Source organism: Lynx rufus, unplaced genomic scaffold, assembly GCF_022079265.1.
Source record: "Lynx rufus isolate CCGP_SWC_20201006 ecotype Redwood Valley unplaced genomic scaffold, mLynRuf1.p SCAF_2, whole genome shotgun sequence".
Lineage (NCBI taxonomy): Eukaryota > Metazoa > Chordata > Mammalia > Carnivora > Felidae > Lynx > Lynx rufus.
In genome coordinates, this window is record NW_025814834.1 from 89554466 (window position 1) to 89569462 (window position 14997).

Genomic DNA, 14997 nt, shown 5'->3' on the forward strand with positions numbered 1-14997 from the left:
TGGGCATTTTATTATTTTCGGTGCAATTGTAAATAGAATTGTTTTCTTAATTTCTCTTCCTGCTGCTTCATTATTAATATATAGAAACACAACAGATTTCTGTACATAAATTTTATATCTTGTAGTTTACTGAATTTATTAGTTCTAATAGTTTTACCAGTGGAATCTTGAGGGTTTTCTATATATAATATCATGTCATCTGCAAATAGTGACAGTTTTACTTCTTCCTTACCAATTTGGATGCCTTTTATCTAATTGTTAATTTATTCTAATTCCAGTGATATGTTAAATGAAAGTGGTAAGCGTGGACATCTTTTCTTGGTCCTGACCTCAGGGAAAAGCTCTCACTTTTTCCCTATTAGGGATGAGTTTAGCTGTGGGTTTTTCATATATGGCCTTTATTATGTTGAGGTGTGTTCCCTCTAAGCCCACTTTGTTGGAAGTCTGTATCGTGAACAAATGTTGTATTTTTCAATATTTTTTATGCATCTATTGATGTTTTTTACTTTTCCTCTTACTAAATATATGTATCATATTGATTTAAAATAATTTTTATTATGTAAGAATAATGCCTTCTACTTTCATAGTATATTTATATTTTCAATGTTTCCAGAATTTTTAAAATATATAAAAGACTATGACCTTTGTATACTTGTATATTTTAAATAACTTACCAATCATCAAAAGAAAACAACAGATTTACAAGCACTGAATATGGATTACCTTATTAATCTAATAATTTGTTTTATTAATACCTTGGTATACACATTTCACAAAAGTGCAACTCTGTTGGATAATTTCCTAGAACTTGGAACAGTGGGATAAAATTTATTCATCTTTTAGATTTAATATACATTTCTAAATATTTCTGTATAGAGGTTGGAACAGTTAACTTTACAAACATTGCATGGATGTGTTTACCTATACTCGTTGGATCTCTGTGTTAACAACGTTTAGTCTTTAGTAGTCTGCTAAGTGTAAAAGTATTTAAGTATAATTTTAACTTTCATTTCTCTCACGATAAAAGGTCAGCAACCTTTCATAGGTTTGGCAGTCACTGGTATTTGCCCATTTTTCTATTGTTTTTAAAAATTTGTTCTATTATGTTAAAGAAATAGTATTTGCTATATGAGTTGTAAATGTATACCAGGTTTGGCTGTATTAATTGTGATTCTTTTTTCCTTATAATTTTTTTTTAGTTTTTAAATTTATTTTAAAAATTTGTGGTCATTCTAGTTGCTTTCAAAATAAAAATGAAACATCTCCATGACAATGTTATTATTTTTAAAATTATTCCATATTTTTCTAATACTTTAATGCCTCATTTTGTAGGATTAAATTCTATATCTATTTCTTTTAATTACTATATTTAAAATTAATTTTAACGACTTATTAGGTCTAGTGCATAATAATTCTGTCATCTTTTCTAGAAATATTTATAGAATTTGTTGATTATATCTTGTTTATTTAACTATATGAACCTTATTTTGTTTTGTTTTTTTGAAAGAAAACTTTTTATTACCTTTATGTACAGAAAATCCAGTAGCATACACTGAGCCCAGAGTGGTGGCCAGGTCTTTAGCTGTTGTCTTTTCCAACTTGGCAATGTGAGCCACCGACTTTGGACCCAGGTCATTGCCTCCCCAGTGACAGCAGATCTCATCATATCTGTCCTTGTAATTGGTCCTGATTGCTTCTACCAGCTAGCCAGAGCTCCTTTGTCTTCTGAGTTAAATACTGTAAAGGTGACTGTGGTATAGGTCTTCTTGGGGAATAGGTGCCCCACCTGGCCTTGTCCTTGATAATGTAGCAGGGAATCCCTATCTTTCGATTTAGGGCAGGCAGGAAGACAACCAGTTTGGGATCCACATCGTGTGCAGTCGCTACCAGTTGAACCTCCTTGTTTTCCACCAAGGTGGTAACAGTATTAACTGCAGCTCAAAGGACAGGTGCCTTCTTAGTAGGGACATCCCCTTTGCTGGCAGCTTTCTTCTCAGCCCAGGTCCAACAGTCTCTGCTTCTCTTGCTTTGTCTCTGGTCTGTATTTGTGAGCCGGCTTAAGTAGTTGAGTAGCTGTTTGGTGGCCCAAGATCTGGGTGACCTGATTAAACATAGAAGACATTCGTAGACTGTTTTTAGACCTTTGTCGCTGCAGCCAGATGTAGTGGGTCATTTGACAAAGTGGGTAAAGTCCCTTTTATGCTGAAGGTAGTCTCCACTGCCAAAATTCTTGCACCTTTTTTCAAATAGGGGATTGACCACCTTCTTGGCCTCCTGCTTCTTGACACCACCAGGAACCAAGGCCACCTTCTTCCCTTTAGTCTTCTTTGTTTTGGGCATCTTGGATGGCTACAGGAGAGAGAAAGCAACCATATGAACTTCATAATTAGCTTTTTCCCACTTTAAAAAACATTTTATCATTTTCCTGTTAGTATATTGTAAATTTTCTAACTCTTGGTTATTTGTACATTGGAAGGATTTTCCCTTTACTAGGTTAACCTTGTGCCTGCTTATTTATTGAATTCTCTTCTTATTTATAATACTTTTTAGTTGAGTCTCTTGGGTTGTCTAGATATAAAATAAAACTGAAAATAATTACAATTTTACAGATTTATATCAAGTGTTATGCCTATCATTTTGTTCCCTTTTTAAATTGCATTAGTTTTTAGCCCCAGAAAAATGTTAAATATCAGTAGTAATAATAGACATCTTTTATCTTTAATTTGAATGTTTCCATTGTACTTCCGTGAGTATAGTCCTCATATTAAGTTTTAATATCTTTCTTTACACGTTTTTCCTTTGAAAAGTAAACTTTTCAAAAGATCTTTATAATTTCTTAGTTATCTATTTGTCATTCTGAACTTAAAATCTTCAATCAAATCCACTTGGGGATCTTTATTGGAGTTGCATTAAGTATGTTTATTAATTTGTAATACCTTTTACTTTGTGACGGTAATACATTGTTTTTCTTCCTATGATTATTTTTCCATTTATTAAGGGATTATGTAAAGCTATTCATTGAAACTGTGGTGTGTGTGTGGGGGGGCTTGCTTTGTTTTTTTCTCTTCTTTTTTATAGTTGAGGTACCATTTTGTATGAGACATTTTTATTTTCATTTACACTCTAAGTTAGTATGTAGGAAAAGTATAGACTTTGTAAATTTATCATATTCTTGTGCATCTTACTGAATCATCTGTTAATTCAAGCATCTTTTCATAGTTGCATGTAAACATTTTTATGTCTTCTTTTTCAATATAGATACTTTTAGGCATTTACTGAAGTAATTAGAAATAATAAAGCATTGTTATTTTTGTAGTGATAATAGGTATCCTTAATTCCGGATTTTAATAGAAGCAGATTTTATTCATCACTGTATAATGTTGGTTATTGTATTTTCTTAAAGCATCTGTATTATGTTTAATTTGCTTGTAGTCCTGTTTTGCTTCATATTTTTTTTTCTGTCAAATAGCTGCTGTGTATGTGCAATGAATGAAACAAGTAACAATTTCTTGCCTTATGAACTTTATATTCCAAAAAGAGAGGGTGCAGGTAATGATAATGATAGTGATAATAAAATAACAACCACAAAACAATTACAGCAGCAGCAGCAAGAAAACTAATTATGTAATGTAATATATACATAGATATGATAATATACATGTGTATGAAACATGTAATAATTTTTGTTTGAAGGAGTATTGTGGGTTTAAGTAAGTCCCTCAATGACAAAGTGATCTCTTTGTTAACTTAAGGAAAAGAAGGAGCTAGTAATGCAGCTATGAAGAACAGTCAAGACAGAAGAGTAAATGCTAAGGTTATGAAAATAGAAGAAACTTGGCATGTTTAAGGAATAGCATGGGAGAACATTATGGCTAGAGCCGAGTCAATGAGGGAGAGAAAGAATGAAATCAGAAACATACATTTGGGGAACAGATTACGTATAGTCTGAATGGAATGACATCAAGAGAGGTTGAATGAGAGGAGAGAAATTGTTGACAAAAATTCAAATAGCTATTTTGTGGAGTTCTGCCATAATAGGGAAGAAAAAGAAAGAGAAAAATGGTAGCTGGAAAAAAATGGAGTAAAGAGAAATTATTTTTTTTAAGGTGAAGAAATTGTGGTACATGTATACATCATTGGACAAGATCCTGTGAAGGCTGATAATGTGGTGATAAAGTCACCTTGGAAGTCTTGCTGGAGCAATGTCTATGAGCAGACCAGAAGCTAGGGGTTCTAGTGCACAATGGAAGAGTTGTACTCTACCAGTGATAGGTAGTTGAAGCACGATATCACAAGAAAAGTTTACAGACAGTGGTAGGTGAGTAGATCTGGTGGTGGTGGAAATCTACTTCGTATTGCATAGGAAGCTAGGGCCAAGTATAGGAAAGTGAAGCCATAGCTGTTTGAGACAGAGGAGTATCAAAAATAAATCTAAGATAGTATATCTCAAATTATCTGTGGTGAAGGACCAGATTCTTTCTGTTTCTTTTGATTCCTAATATGTGGTGGGATACATTTGAAATTGTAACAAAAATTATTCAAAAAGTTAAAATGTAAACGGTCATAAAATATAAATCCAATTTAAAAAATATTCATCATACGTAAAATGAGTATGTCAAATTATAACTGAACCAATGTAAGTTCACTTCTTGGTAAGTCAGACACTGCACTAGGTTGATTCGTCACACAAAACTTTATTTTCAGCGAATAAAGAGATCACGGGGGTGGTTTCCAAAGCTGACTCATCAAGCAAGGGAATCCTTTTGTTGAGGGGTGGGATGAATATTTAGATAGAGAAGCCTTGTCATCATATATAGAGGCAGGCATATAGTCACACATGTACCCAAAGGAAGCTTGTCTCTACATACGTTGATTGTTATGTAAATGAAGCTGGTGCGACTCTTTGGGTAGAGATTTTAGTATTATAAAGAGATAAAGGTGGCCATTCGAGAGGTCACTCCATGGTCCATCTCCACAGGTTGCATTCACGCGTTGAACTTAAACTGTACTGGGTTGTCTGTGAGGTCTGGGCAGCCTGGAGGTCTTGTCAGGGCAGTTGCTGTCACTGGAGGGATGGTTTCACTTTCCATCTGCCTGAATTAAGAGATAGGCTAGAAATAGCTTAAAGAAAAATGTGGCACAAAGGTCAGTGAGTATAAGCAGGTGGGGAGTAAAGATCAGGTCTTGGGGTCTAGCTGATGAGCAAATTGTATAAAATATCGCAAATGCTTTCTTTAAACTCCATTACATATCTTGCAAGTTGGTAGCAAACATTTCAGACTGTCTGTAGGCCAGGGACCATGTTTTAAATAGCACTACCCAAAAGAGTAAGAGAGAGAGTAAACTAGAGAAATACAGTATAATTTCTGTGATTACTGAGATTATGATCATAAATGTAAAATGAGACTATTAGGAAGGAAAAAAAAATATTTTCCTTCTACCCTTCCAGGTTTTTGCCTGGGGCTCTGTAACAAAATCAGGTTAAGAAGAGCAAAAGGGAAGTTTATTAACCTGTGTATCTTATATCCATGTGAGAGAAACTCAGGGTTGAGTAACTGAGGGTTGGTTAAAATTTGAGTTTATAATAACATTTTAGCAATATAACAATACATTTTTATACAAGAGATAAGACAAAGGAAAAATACTTTGAGTATTGGAGGTAGCATGTTGTGGGAAGGCAAATGTATGGAAGATAAGGGCTAGTTAGTAATGTTTGTTATGTAGAATCCTCTGTTGTTGTCTCTCAAGCTGATAAAGGCCTAAAGTCTCCTGTAATAAAATTTTATGCTTCTTGGTAGAGAAGAGTAGACAGGGGAGGGAAGACACCTTTGCAAACTTATCTCCTGGTTTTAGGTAAATAGAGGAAAGTCAAAGAACTTTCCTTGTATCTACTTCTTAATAGCCTCCAGGTCAAAATAATCCTTATGCCAAAGTGGCATATTTTGGAATGACACATTTTGCTAGCTTATACTATTTAGCTTGATTTTGGTATTTTTTTTTCTTCCAACCATATTCACTTGTTGCATAACTGAAGCACAGAGATATGGAAGTTGAGGGTGTATTCAATGGAGTAAATAAATGATTGGGCATAGGATTTAAACTGGTTATCAAAGGAAGTAAGGGCATAGGGGAAGTAAGGACAGGACAATTGAAAATGGATTAGTGTGAGGATCCTGGATGGCTCAGTCAGTTACTTGTCCAACTTTGGCTCAGGTCTGTGAGTTTGAGCCCTGCATCGGGCTCTGTGCTAACAACTTGGAGCCTGGAGACTGCTTCAGATTCTATCTCCTTCTCTCTCTGTTCCTCCCCCCACTTGCTCTCGTGCTCTCTCTTTCTCTCTCTCTCAAAAATAAATAAGCATTTAAAAAATTAAAAAGAAAATGGATTAACTATCTCAAGGGTTGAAGGCTTGTAGAGGTGAAGTACTAAATTAACTAAGCTGAAAGAATGGAAGATTGTGTTCATAAAATGGGATACTGGAAATTAAAATTGTAGCGAGATTACATATTTTAGTAATGACAAGTTCAGAGTATAATCATGAGAGAGACTGATTGAGATATGGGGGAGAAAGTGATCATTTGAGGGGAAAAGGTCAAAGATCCAAGGCACTAGTGTGTTGGAAAAATTATCTTCATATGTACTGAAATCATTGGAGAACTGGTAGGGAAAGAATAAGAAATCTCAAGGACATTCCTGACCTGAGTCAGGAAAGAACTGCAACAAGGATAATGGATAACTTAATCAGAGGACAGATCAAAGGGCGTGTACCTTTTAGGGATGGAGAAGGGAAAATTATCTGGAAATTGCAGATTGCAGAAATTAAAAATCGCCAGACTCAAATAGTAAGGGGGAAAAGAAGGGTGTGGATAGAAAACAGTTATCAATTGAAAAAGCTCAGGGGAGCCAATGTCCTCAAGGGAGAATCAGGTTTCAGGAAGAATAAAATGCTGAAAGAAATGTTAGGAGGTTAAAAACACAGAGAATGTTATTGATGACAGACCAACATTGCAGTTTAAAAACTCAGTAGAGACTTTTCCTGGGTTCAAATAGGGGACAGAAAAATGGTATGGGCAGAATATTATGGGCTGAGAGCCTAGGTTTGTGAAATTTGAGTTTCTTGCAGATACTCGACCTAAATAGTAATAAAGTGCATAGTGAACAGGTCTATATATGCATCCGTATTAAATCAGCTCCACTTTTCTGTTTTTCCTCCACCCACATGGAATGAGGTGCTCTTATTTGGTGGTTATATCCTATCTGCTAGCTACAATATCAGTGCGGGACACAATACCCCTGGGTTGTTACATTGCAGCCAGTTCATAGTTAGAACTTATCAGGAAAGATAGCATGTGCCTCCATTGTGCAAGGACAAATCAGTGGAGGAAGTAAATAGATATGTTAAAGGGTCATTCTGGCTGGAGGCTAAATGAATATCCACAAAATTGAAGACAACAAGAATAAAAGAATGACTAGCAATAGAAGCCATGAGCTTTGAAGTGCAGTTCCTTTCTTCTGTGTGTTTCCATCTTAGAATATTTCAACATTCTAGAATAACCTGCCCATGCATAGGTTTACCTTTCCTTGTCAAAGGAAAATGCACTATGTACACACTCTGCTGTAACTGTGCCTATGTCCTATCCTTATTACATAACATTTTCAAGGAAGAGGAAGGAGAGAAATAAGGCATGACTCTTGTAAGCTCTGGACAGGTGCTTCTAGCATCCTGCTAGTATGAAGGAGTCAGCACAGCAAATTTGTTTATAACACAGTTGTTCAGGTATTTTCATTCCTGTTCTTAACTTTAAGGTAATTCTTTCCATTTTCTCCCAAGAAGATTGTTGTCCTGGGCATTCATATGTTTTTCATGATTTCTCATTCTCTAGCTACTTTGATTTAAACTGTATTCCTTCACCACTATTTAATTCCTTAGAAAAATCATTTCCCCTTTTCCTTTCCATGTCCTTAATTTTTTTCTTTACTCAAGCACCTAGGTGGTGATTGTGACAAATATATATTTGATTTTTTGGCTCACTAGACTTACAACCTAGAAAAGGGAAACTGAAAAATTAGTGATCCAGAAAACAGATATTGCTTATTTTGTGACCTTACTGAGTGTATGTATATAATCCATCGCTCCCACTTTTCTGAAGATATGTATAGCAATAAAAATAGAAACAACATGGGTCCTTTCCTTACATATTAAATTCACAAAGCTGTTTTTAAATATCCTGCAAAATATGTAAAAGTATGGTTCAATATAAGGTTGAATGGGATCATTTTGTGCCTTTTAATTTGTTCTTTCAAGGTGTCTGTTTATGTCTTTTTCATTTGTCCCTTCACTTCTTCAGTCATATAATAGGGTTTCTTGATCCCAGTCTAAACAATATAAAAAAGAAGAAAAATAGGGAGGCTGGGGACATTCTCTAAGCTACAATGGGACCGAAATAGGTGAGTCATATCACAAAGTAAGGTTTTAATGCAATGAAAAGGATGACCTCGGAACTATAAAACTGGGTATAAAAGTAAGAGGAAACTGCACTATCATAGAACATCTACATAAAGATAAACTAACAGGGCTAGATACCTCAAAGGATAGAGAAGTACTATATTCTGTCTTATATTTGTTTGAGTTTCATAAAAGCCTTCTTTCCTACATTTGGTGGGTAATATATCATTTTGGCATCTACAAATCACAAAATACACAAGAAAGCTGGGTGAGATAGTGTGGTGCTTCCCAGTTAACTGTTAGACTGTGTAGAATTGTCCTGGAATTTCATATACCTAAAGGGAGAGAAGGAAGAGAAACTTCCAGCTATTATAATTTTCTCAGGGAGGGAGAAAGAAGAAAGGGAGAAGAAGTAAGCAAAAGTGACATTTTGTAAGTCGTATTAGTGATCTCAGGAATCAAATTTACATAAATAATGAATACATATTCCTAAATTTGGTGAGATTACCAAACTGTATTTTGTTTCACTGACCTTTCTTGGCTCTTTCTTTGCCACCACTTCTATTTATGCTTTCATATTTTAGGAAAATTTTGTTTTGTTTCTAAACAGACTTAAAATGGAAACAAAAAAAAGAAATGTGCTTTATTTTCTGTTTCTCTGTCCTTCTGTCCCTCTGTTCCTTTGTCCCTCCTTCCCTCTCCCTTTTCATTTTCTCTCCTCCAGTTATTTTCTATTGGAAAAAATAAATAAAACAGGTACAATTGTCTTAAGATTCTGAAAAGAGCTAAGAATTTATTCCATTACTTTTAGAATAATCCCAACTGAGACATGCCATATCAAGTTTGCCAGATCATTAGGAAATATGTCTATATCTTATTCAAACTTTTTCTCTTCCATTATTTCAAATAGTAAAATGTAGGGAACCAGGGCAGGCTACCCCCAAATGTGCCATTTTGGCATAAAGACTATTTCAAGTTAAAAGTAAGGAAAACCCAGCAGATGCAGGAAAGGCTCTTTCTCTGCCTTCCCCATAACTATGTAAATTTACCCTGGTAAGGAGATCCTGATACATTAAGAGAAGTATTAACAAAGGACCCTTTTACTGAAGGAATTCATCTTAGAATTCCTTAATAGAACATAAGGACATAATAGAACAATCTTGTTTTTTCAAATATCTCTTTCCCTCTTCTTGTTAATAAGCTTTCTCCCCTGTATTATCTTCAGGCCCCCACCCATTTCCTTAGCTCATATAAGCTTCATGTTGCCTCCTTGGCTTTGGAATTTCATGTCTGTGTGAATTCCCCAACACGCCCCCCCCACACACACACACCTCCCCAACTCCCTGTGCATATGACTATTAAATTTTATTTTCTCCTGTTAATCTATCTTCTGTCAATTTGATTCTTAGTCCAACTAGAGGGACCATGGGACAGAGGAAGATCTTTTTCCTTGGCAAAAGCATTTAAGAAGGGATTAAAGAGAAAAAAGCAGTTTAAGTGAAGCTAGAAAATTATGAGGAAAAGCAGTTAAAGTGCCTATCTCCAAAATATGTAACAATTAAAATTATGCAAGTAAACTATTGGTTTGCTGTCACAGACTATGAGTCTGGAGTTGTCTCTTGTCCAGGAAGAGAGTGGATGCAGAATTGAATATGAGACAGGCTAAGGTCCGGGAGGAGACAAGAGCACTGAACAGAACTTTCATCTCCATATTTATTGAGCTCTCAAGATCTTACACATGTGGTGAATGTGAAGAAAACAAGATCTTAGACACGTGGTGAATGTGAAGAAAACAATCATTGTGTGTAAGCAAAAGCTCTGGGGGGCAGAGTTTCTGATCAAGGTATATTGACACCAGATGGAAAGTAATTTCCTGCAGGTGATATAACAAGTTACTCGTGATTCCATTACCATATCTCGCTACTTGACCTCAGGCGCTTTCAACCCATAGTGGAGTCTTTCTGCCCTAAGCTTTTTTTCTAACCCTTATGTAAGTAGAACCTATTTCCCCACAGTTCTCCCTTTTTCGTTTTTCTTCATCTTAAGTTTACATACAAGGACTGTCATGACAAGCTTCCGATCCTTTTTTTGCTGTCGGGTAGTTTGGTGGGTGATTTTGTAAAAGACATAAAAAGAGGCACAGTAGAAGTATTCCACTTCCCAGAGTTATCCAGAATTTGAGATGGGCATTAGCTAAGAGAGAGAGAGTTAAAGTCTTTCCAAAAGGACCAGGAGTCGACCCATTTATTTCTTAGTTCTTCAGAGTATTGTAGTTGTTGGTGTAATGTTACATCTAACATTTCTATCACAGGGCAGCTTAGAATGGAGGATTTGACCATAAATTGATTAAGTACATGTTCAATTTGATAGTGTAGTGAAGACTAATTCCAGCAATGGTAGCAGAGGCTATAATGCTTACCACAGCTAGGATCCCCATGATTAAGAAGCCTATGATTTAACTTTGCCTGGTTAATGAATACCAGTGATGGAGATCATGGTCATCAGATGCAAATCAGGGGTATATGCAATACCACTGTGTTCTAAGAGGATGCCGGCCTAGTTAAACAGGCATTTAAGGCTTCCCCGTATACCAAAGGCAAGGACTTGCATTTGTCGAGTGGCTTCAGGATGTGGAGTCTGTGAAGAGGCTTCCTCCATCTTGGAAAATGGGAACGGTGGTCGCTCATTCAGAGTCATTCTCCGGAAGTCCTGGTTGATTGGAAGATATTCTGAGGGTCTCCACCATGCCATGTTATAGCTTCACCAACCAAGAGGAAATCCTCAGAGGTCTGGAATCTGAAAGAACACATGTATCCTCGACCCTAGGTGAGAATTTTGAACCAGCATGATAGGGTGATAGGTTTTATCTAATTTAGAAGAAGGTAGCTCAGATGCGGTTAGTCCTTGAGGGTCAAAATTTGAAAACTTAAGAGTGATTATAGCACAATTGAGGAGAAGTTAAGGTTGTAATGTAGACAGCTATGGATAATCCTCCCATCTTTGTTTTTTTTAACATATTTTTAATTTTGTGTGCTTCGTTCTACAATTTCTTGGCTTTGTGGGTTATAAGGAAATTTAATTTTATCTGCCATTTCCTTCTGCCTTTGTTTCCCACATCATTTCCCCCCTGAACAATTTTGACCCTTAAAATCTTTAAGGTTGCTGAAGGTGGGTAGTCTTCTTTTCTGTAACTTCTTCCTGCTGAATAGGGGTGTAAAGATGTCCCTACTTATGGGTCAACATTGCTTTGCTGGGGTAGATATAGGGGAGTCATGAAAGGGGACAGTCCAGGGGAAACAGAGCCTCCTTGAATAGAAAGGATCATCTCTGTCTACTGAAAGTTATAGCTGTGAAGAAATATTCCAACAAGAGGCAAAACTATGACAAAAAGACTCATGCATGAACATGATTAAAAGATCTAATGCAAATTCAGTTATGTCTGTGGCACATAACACTTCAGTAATCAAAATATCAAGTGATGACCTCATACTAAAAAATATTAAAGCTAGGAATTGCATATAATCTCTAGAATGGTTACAACATTTACTCAAATGTAACCAAAGGCTTATTTGTTTGACTGTGCTTCCAGAGTAACTTAACATACCAAAGAAACCTAATTGGTCAAAAAGATTTCATTTAAAATTTATTGGGAAATTTGTTTACTAAAGTCTTTGAAAGCTATCCTAACAATTACCCATGAAAAGTTTGAGACAAAGTTAATTATTACTTTCAGTCATAACATGAGCTTGTTTGACCTTTGATAAACAGGTCTATTTCAAACCAACAAACTTATGTTTGGGTCCACCTAAACCAATTTGCCCCCCATGGTTAATTTTTACCTGGAACACTGGTGGAGAAATCTGAAGTGGGTGGTCTTTACTCCTTGACATCTTGGAGACAATGTTTAAGGGTTGGGAGAAGGTTTTTATAGCTAATAATATAGCTCAAAGTTCTGAATGTTGAGTAGAGCCAAATCCAGCATATATGTTCCCAGTTTTTCCAGTTTTCCAAAGGCAAGAATCCTTGTAAGTTTCCCCCAAAGCATCTGTAAACACTGTAAGGGCATTCTTAATAGGTTGTAGCATCAGGGTAAGGATGTCAGAGGAAAACTTTTGTTCCTTTAAAAGGTTAGATTTTTCCCAATGACAAAAGGGGGAGCCAGTGTTCTCTGGATGTTGGGGTGCCAAAGGGACTAGCTGACAATAAGGAGGCTTAGGTTCCTTGGAAAAATTTTTTTTATTTACTTTGGGTGGGTCTATATCTTCATAAACATCTGAACTCAGGGGGAGAGTAGTCATATGAAATACAGAGCATGTAAGAATGACCTCCAGCAGAACATTGGTGACTTCCATACGGTGTTCCTTTAGTGTTTTACCTGTTCATTTCCAAATATCTAGATCAAAGTTTCCTTGCTCGGGAAACCAAGGGCAGTATTGCTGGATAATCATTAATAATTTAAGGAGTGCTATGTGAATGTATTGTTTCTGTTCTAGGGATAGGGAATCTCCCATAGTGACTCTCTCAAAAATTGTATGGCAGCAAATCCTAATATAGTTTTGCTTTTCTCTTACCTCGTCAGTAGAGACTGTAATCCAGTGCACTTTTTCTGTTTTAAAGCTCTAGCTGTTCCCCAGTGTTCTGTAGTCCTTGAGTTACGTCGGCCTCTTGGCCACGTCGGCCTCTTGGCCACGTCGGCCTCTTGGCCACGTCGGCCTCTTGGCCACGTCGGCTTCCCTTTTGATGCAGACTATGAGTCTGGAGTCCTCTCTTGCCCAACAGGAGATCAGATACAGAAGAAAAACAAAACCTCTGACTTCAGGTCATGATCTCAAAGTTCATGGGCTCGAGCACTGCATCTGGCTCTGTGCTAACAGCTCAGAGTCTGGAGACTGCTTTGGATTCTGTGCCTCCATCTTTCTCTGCCCCTCCTCCACTCATGCTCTGTCTCTCTCAAGAATAAATAAGCATTAAAAAAACATTTTAACAGGGAACCTATCCACTGACACTTGCTTTTGCCTCCTTTTGAGTATTTTGCAGAAAATGACATTGTATTGACAATCACTTGCAATTCCAAAGCAAGAAAGAGAGAATAACATTTGGCTCAGTTGTGATAATGTAACATTCCACATCACCTACTCATATTGCAAGATATTGCTTCTTTGTTAAGTTAAAATTTATTAGAAATGTTTGCTCATCTTGTGGAAACTCACAGAACAAGTTACTCGCAATCCATTGTTTTACTGTATTTACTTTCTTTGACTGTATTATTAATCATAAGTCGTCAAGTGATCCTTTCCGAGACAGAGTTTAGATGGGATGATGTTGTAAATCCTTCAAATATGGTCTACCATGGTAACTCTGAAATACCCAATTTACAATAGGATTTTAGATGCTGTTAACCAAGGCATAGTTTAACACTCATGGATTATTGCTTTTCAATCTGAAAAGAAATCTGTTAAGCTTTACCCTTCACTTTTCCATTTCACAGATGAAGAAACTGAGGTTTCTTAACCTCTTAGACAAGGTTTAATACGTTGCCAATATCTCATAGCTGATGAACACATTTTTGGATTTGATTCCAAACCAACTCTCTTTTAAGGGCTGTGCTCTCTAAAATATATAAATTGCTTAACTCAGAAGTAACCCTTAAAAAGTCCCAATAAAGCAATTAACATTATGTTTTCCTCTTTGTCAAAAGCTATTTGGTCAAAATTCCAGTGTATAATCATGGTAGACTCTATAATGTGAAGTTAATTGAGGGGCATCTTAATTAATATCTGGTGTTTTCTGACTATAACTACTTGTTCTGAAGCCCTGTCAGGATTCTCAAAGCTTAGCCTAGACTAATGAAGCAAAATAAGTAAAGTAAAATAAAACAATTATTCTGTCTGAAGAAGGAGTTGCCTTGGTTTCACATTTTCTTCATTTCAGATCCAAAAGCAAAATGATGAGCCTACTTTAGAATCATAAAATTATAAAACTTTAGAGTTAAAAGTAAAAATACTAGATAGATAATATCTAGATAATATGACAATTTATGCCAGTTTTATTTCATAACCTAATTTATACCAGATAGCTACAGAGTTTAGAAAATATGTCAGAAAAGATTTATTATTTGATATAATCAAATCAAATATTGCCCTTTGTGTAGGTTTAAAATGGTCAAATATGGTCAATTTCATGTTTCAATCTAAATATGATACCCATTTTAGAGATGAGTGAATTCAGCATTAAAGAAAAAAGATCTATTTGACCCTTCAATTCACTTTCAAAAGGAATAGGCCAAAAGCCACATCCCCAAAGCCTTTTCCATTAGATTCTCAATAGAGAATAATGAAGCAAAATCTACTTGTTTCATTGAGGGTTTGATTACATTATAAGAAGCCAGTATTTGGTTGATTTCTTTAAAAATTTAAATACTAGTATCCACTCGTCTACAGTGGGTTAAATGCTTGTTTTTCTAGAATGTCTATTACTCTATGGAGAGCTGTAATAAGTGAAAAGGATCAGTATTGCAGAATACTTCTAAGAAATTGAGTATTTTCCCCCTG

The 14997-nt window shown here is 35.8% G+C and overlaps 1 protein-coding gene and 1 pseudogene across 1 annotated transcript in view; one reads left to right on the top strand and one right to left on the bottom strand.

Annotated features, from left to right (window-relative positions):
• LOC124515675 (60S ribosomal protein L7a-like) overlaps positions 1-2340 on the bottom strand; it is a 58158-nt pseudogene extending 55818 nt beyond the window's left edge.
• LRP1B (LDL receptor related protein 1B) overlaps positions 1-14997 on the top strand; it is a 1918909-nt gene that overhangs the window by 1013011 nt on the left and 890901 nt on the right. The window lies entirely within an intron of this gene.